Genomic DNA, 6,302 nt, shown 5'->3' with positions numbered 1-6,302 from the left:
TTACTCACTCTGCTGCTGCTGCTGCTAAGTCGCTTCAGTCGTGTCTGACTCTGAGCGACCCCATAGACGGCAGCCCACCAGGCTCCCCCATCCCTGGGATTCTCCAGGCAAGAACACTGGAGTGGGTTGCCATTTCTTTCTCCAATGCATGAAAGTGAAAAGTGAAAGTGAAGTTGCTCATTCGTGTCCGACTGTTCGCAACCCCATGGACTGCAGCCTACCAAGCTCCTCCATCCATGGGATTTTCTAGGCAAAAGTACTGGAGTCACTCAGTCGTGTCCAATTCTTTGGGACCCCACAGACTGTAGCCTGCCAAAGTCCTCTATCCATGGGATTCTCCAGGCAAGAATACTGGAGTGGGTTGCTGTTTCCTTCTCCAGAGGATCTTCCCCTGACCCAGGGATCGAACCCAGGTCTCCTGTGTTGCAGGCAGATTCTTTACAGTCTGAGCTACAATTCTGACAAAAGGAAAGAACCGACAATGGTTTAATCTTAGGCACTCAGACGGGCAGTCTGAGAAAGTTAGGGATGGTTTCCCTGGCTCCTCTCACACCACAAGCAACTCCCTGACACTCAAAACTGACCTCTGTGCATATAGATGTATGTCTAGTGTGTAACAGAAAGTTTGCTTTGGCTGGTCTCAGAGGGATCCATTTGTCTAGGGAGGTCTGCACGGCCAGTGAAGCCACTGCCTCCCTTGCCATCTTAGCAGCTTTAAGAGGGTGGAGTATTTTTCTTTGAGGCCAAGTTTGGCCCAGAGAACTTCCTCACTGAAATTTTCTGCCAGGTTGGGTTGCTTTTCTTGCATAAGTCCACCCCTTACTCTCACCCCATCCCCCTAGTTGCCTTTGGTCAAATTTCTGGAATTTTGGCCTATGTTTGTGGGGTTAGGTCTATTCCTTCCTGGTGCAGTGGATGCAAAGATATGCTTTCTCTTGGGTGAAATTTACAAGCACATTTTCCTCTTTGACAGGAACAAAGAGCCACAAATATTTCCTAAGGGGAGAAAAAAGCTTCCAGATGCAGGACTCCAAATAAATGTGAGGGTTCCCCCCCCCCCCACTTTTTCCTTTGGCATTTTTTAAGCTTAATAATTACACTGGACATATTTATCCAGAAGAAGGCCCACAGTTTTCCCAACTTCACTGAAATTTCCAAGTTACAAATACATCCACCTCTCCCTTGCTTGGGCTCCAGGCCATTTATCTCTTTCTTAAGGCAGTCACCACAGATGTCTTGAGTTTCAACCCTGTCTAGGGACTGAGGAAGATAGGAGAAGGCCCCTTTTTCCTCTTAGTCTCCTGAGCTCTGGTAACACAGAATAATCAAGGTGGGAGGGACACTTCTAAACTCTTGAACCATCAGTAAACTAATTTTAAATTATCTCTACTTAGAGGGTTACTGAAAAGAAAATTATAAATGTCAAGAAGACCTTTCAGCAAACTTTTACAATCTGTAGCATATTTCTTTATTTTTTAAACTAATTAATGCATTCTAATTGGTATCATTTTCTATTTTTAGTTTATAATCTAAAATTTTTCTCTTACCATGATCAGAATAATTGTGGGAGATACTTAACTCACATGTGGAAAATCATTATCACCCACACGTTTTTTAAAAGGTTTTTGAAGAAATAAGGTACTTATATTTGATTAGAAAAACAGCTCTCCTTTTAAGTGTTGGCAAAGAATGCACTAAGTCCTAAGAAATCATTTTGGTTATATGTCTTAACATTTACTTATAAGCGATCATGGAGACATTTAATGCAGCTAAATGGCTTTAAAGAAGGCTGAGCACCAAAAAATTGATGCTTTCAAACTCTGGTGCCGGAGAAGACGCTTGAGAGTCCCTTGGACAGCAAGGAGATCAAAGCAGTCAATCCTAAAGGAAATCAACCCTGAATATGCATTAGAAGGATCAATGCTGAAGCTGAAGCTCCAGTACTTTGGCCACCTGATGTGAAGAGCTGACTCATTGGAAAAGACCCTGGTGCTGGGGAAGATTGAGGGCAGCAAGAGAAGGGGACGACATAGGACGAAATGCTTGGATGGCATCACCGACTCAATGGACATGAGTTTGAGCAAACTCCAGGAGATAGTGAAGGACATGGAAGCCTGTCATGCTGCAGTCCATGGGGTCACGAAGAGTCAGACATGATTTAGCAACTGAACCACAACAACAAATGGCTTTAGCCAGTTTTTATTCTAACAGGAATGAAATTAAAGTGCCTAGGAATCAGATTCTGCTTCAGGAGGTCTGGGGCTAGAGAAATATTCCACATCTCTAATAACAAATTCTCAGGAGATGCAGACACTGCAGGTCCATGGAGCTGAGAGGACGTAGAGTACAGTACATCTTCCTATCCCTAAGCTGCCACTCATGGGTGAAATACATATGTGGACACGGGTATCATACAGCCTCAAGAATACAGGGGAATGGACTGCTCCCTCCAGAGGTTCCCTTGGTATGTTTTTTACAGTGGATTGAAAAGTGATTTAATCTATGCTGTTCAAAAAATAAGTGAATCCCTTCTAAATTCTAAGCCCTAGGCTAGTCACTATCTAACATAAAGTTGCATAATACTGCATAATATAAAATATAATGACCTTATTAAATTTGACATCTGTACTCTGATTATCACTTCTTTCAAGACTAAAGAATTCTCTATTGCTCCTTCCCACCCTTGCAGCACTTTTTATTTTGAAAATTTTCAAATCTATAGAAACACTGAAAGTGTAAAATAACTAACAAATTTAAACCTAGATTTACCAATCTTTAACATGCTGCTATACTCTCTTTCTGTCTGTGCATACACATCTATATACAATTAAATATACACTGAGCTTATTTTAATGTTTGTGGTCAAACTGTTTGACAATAAGTTGCAGCTCTCAGTTGTTCTTTTTCATGTTGCTATTGTTTGTCTCCACGACTGGCCCAGCTACAAGATAACGTTAAACCAGAGCTCAGTGGGTTCAAGAGGCAAAAATGGCGCGGAATTTCCCAAACTTCCTAGGATCAGTTTTACAGAGGAGGACGCAGACAGTAGAAACCTTTGTTTCACCTTAAAAAATCTTCAGCAGGTCACTCGTAAATTCTGTCCATTTATCCCACTCTCCACCATCTTTAAGAAGATATGGAATAATTGTGCTGAAGACCGCCAGAAGTAAGCACTCTAACATGGAAGCAGAGAATAACTAATTTTGCTAAACCAAACTCACTTTCTTTGTGAGTTCACGTTTCACTAATGAATTTTTTCATCTATTGCTAGGAAAGACAGAGAATCAGTCTTATTCCAATGTGATTAATAGATTCCGAAAATATTTTTTGCAGTATTACAAAAGGAATTTATTCATGCTTGTTTCATCTCTATGTACCTTCATCTTTTTATTTCAAAATAGCCATAAATTAGCCCTTCTGAGAAGGTCTCTACATTATTTCTAAGGGTTTCCCAGAGAATTACCCCATGTATTTTCCTGATCAAGTCTAACTGGTACTTCCAGTCTAGGCTTCCTATCTTGCCATCACACCGCTGCCTCTGTGGCTAACAACCCGAGGAAGAAACCCCACACAGAGTGATCCTCTTACCACCAACCCTTGCTCAGTATCATGCACAGCACAAACACACTCTGTCTCTGTTTCCTGGTACCTCTCATATTGCTGAGGTGCTCTCATCCTGGCTCTTCAGTGTGTGACAGCACAAATGAGACTAGCCGTGGCTCTCAGAGAGGAGCTAGGAAAGGTTTGGGGCTCATAGAAATGCAACACAAATAATAAGTACGTTTTTGACAACAACTGCTAGCTCTGCTAGTGTTCAAACTCAGGGACCCATATCCTACTTTAGCATCCGTAGCTCCCAGAGATTCTCATGTGGTTTGGAACAACTAAACCTCCACCAGTGGAAATCGGAGCTCAGTTGCCCTTCGGTCCCATGAGAGGAGGGTGCTTCCCTGCAAGTCTTGCCTGTCATCCTGTCTCAGGACTGACCTCAGTCCAGGAAGCATTGCAGTGGGTTGGATAACTCTCTTCAGAATAACAGCATCCTATTCCTGGGTATGGACTGCCTCCTTGGCCCAGTAACTCAATCACAAGAGTTACCAGGATATTTCTCCAAGTCCATATTAAATCTTTTTCGCATTTTTATTTTCTTCAGCATGAGATTAGGTCTGCTTAGCCTTCCTGGCATGGTCAAATCTTGCTTGCATATCTCTAGTCATTGCCAGATAAGAAAATAATAATTTATGAATAAACATTTATTTTTCAGACATAAAAGAGTCCACGTTCAGCTATTGGTTTTTAAAAAAATCTCAGATATGCAGGGTAGAGCTTTATCCAATTTACACTCCAGAGCAGAATATTTAATAAACCCTGCTCAAGTGCTTGGGGCTTCCCAAGGGTAAAGAACCTGCCTGCCAATGCAGAAGATGCCAGCGATGCAGGTTAGATCCCTGGATCAGGAAGATCCCCTGGAGAAGGAAATGGCAACCCACTCTAGTATTCTTGCCTGGAGAATCCCATGGACAGAGGAGACTGGTATGCTACAGTCCAGAGCATTGCAAAGAGTCAGACACTACTGAAGCGACTTAGTACGCATATACGCTCAACCACTGTACAAGGTTTATCTCCTGCATTCAGTTCTTTCACAAGAGCAGAAATTGCTTGAGTAAAAACAATCACAATATCTAGTTTCCACCCAATAATGCAGAAACCACATGCCACCTCCAAAGCAGCAGCTCAGTTAGTCCACTGTTCTCTCTGAGTGCCTTGTTGCACTTACATGAAGTCACTCCAGTTCTCTATAACATTCTATAGTGGTTGCTTCTTAAATTTCACTAGTCAGAACTGGTATATGGCCATAGATTCTGTATCTCAGAATGGATTTTAAAGGTACTTTCAGGAAAGAAACACATTTTAATTTTTTTAAATTGTGGTAAAAGTCATATAGTATAAAACATACTATTTAACCATATTTAACTGTACAGTTCAGTAGCACTAAGTATATTCACACTGTTGTGCAATTTTTACCATCATCCATCTCTTGAATTTTCCATCTTCCTAAATTGAAACTTCTTCCCCATCAAACTTTAAGTCCTCATTCCCCCTCTGCACCCCCCTCACCTCTCTGCCCCTGGCATCTACCAATATACTTTCTGACTCTATGATTTTGACTATTCTAGGTACCTCATACAACTAATGAAACAGTATTCCAATATATATTGGAGTGCATTTTTAAGGTTAACTTACATCCTATGAGCAGATTGTACCTTTCCTTTTTGCTGCCCCCCACCCCGAAGTTCTCACTAGTTATTTTATACACAGTATGTGTTTATGTCCATCCCAATCTCCCAATTCATCCCACCACCCCCGCCCCTGGTGTCCATATGTTTGTCCTCTACGTCTGTGTCCCTATTGCCGCTGCTGCTGCTAAGTCGCTTCAGTCGTGTCCGACTCTGTGACCCCATAGACGGAAGCCCACCAGGCTCCCCCGTCCCCGGGATTCTCCAGGCAAGAACACTGGAGTGGGTTGCCATTTCCTTCTCCATGAAAATGAAAAGTGAAAGTGAAGTCGCTCAGTCGTGTCTGACTCTTCGAGACCCCATGGACTGCAGCCCACCAGGCTCCTCTGTCCATGGGATCTTCCAGGCAAGAGTACTGGAGTGGGTTGCCATTGCCTTCTACTGGTTTGCAAATAGGTTCGTCTGTACCATTTTTCTAGATTCCACATATATTTTACTCAAAATGGATTAAAGACCTAAATGTAAGGCTGGACACATTAAAACTCTTACAGGAAAACATAAGCAGAACACTCTTTGACATAAATCACAGCAAGATCCTTTTTGACCCACCTCCTAAAGTAATGAAAATAAAAACAAAAGTAAATAAATGGGACCTAATTAAATTTAAAAGCTTTTGCATAGCAAATAAAGCCATAAACAAGACAAAAAGACAACCCTCAGAATGGAAGAAAATATTTATAAACACATTTTGGGTAAAATGCTGTTTGTTTGTTTTTAAAGAAATCACAAAGAGGCCAAATAGTTAATTAACAGCAATGACAAAAATCTCAGACAGTTTTCTTTAACACAGAACCATTTTAAGAATAGAATTAAAAATATTTCACACATATAAAATTGTTCTGATGGTATAGAATTTGAAACTTCTAAAACGTGAAAACTGAAACTTTTAGCTTATAATTTGGAATCCCATTGAGGCAAAAATAGACAAACTTTGAAGAGGATCAATCAGATCCTTTTATATTGGATTTTTGCATATTTCTAGAAGAAAACAACACTAAAATTCCA

The 6,302-nt window shown here is 41.1% G+C and overlaps 1 long non-coding RNA gene across 1 annotated transcript in view; it reads right to left on the bottom strand.

The window, feature by feature from the left end:
* LOC133247255 (uncharacterized) overlaps positions 1–6,302 on the bottom strand; it is a 45,933-nt gene that overhangs the window by 23,786 nt on the left and 15,845 nt on the right. The window lies entirely within an intron of this gene.

This window comes from Bos javanicus, chromosome 1, assembly GCF_032452875.1.
Source record: "Bos javanicus breed banteng chromosome 1, ARS-OSU_banteng_1.0, whole genome shotgun sequence".
Classification (NCBI taxonomy): Eukaryota; Metazoa; Chordata; class Mammalia; order Artiodactyla; family Bovidae; genus Bos; species Bos javanicus.
The sequence above is the reverse complement of the archived record's forward strand: the minus strand, read 5'-3'. Positions and strand labels throughout refer to the sequence as shown.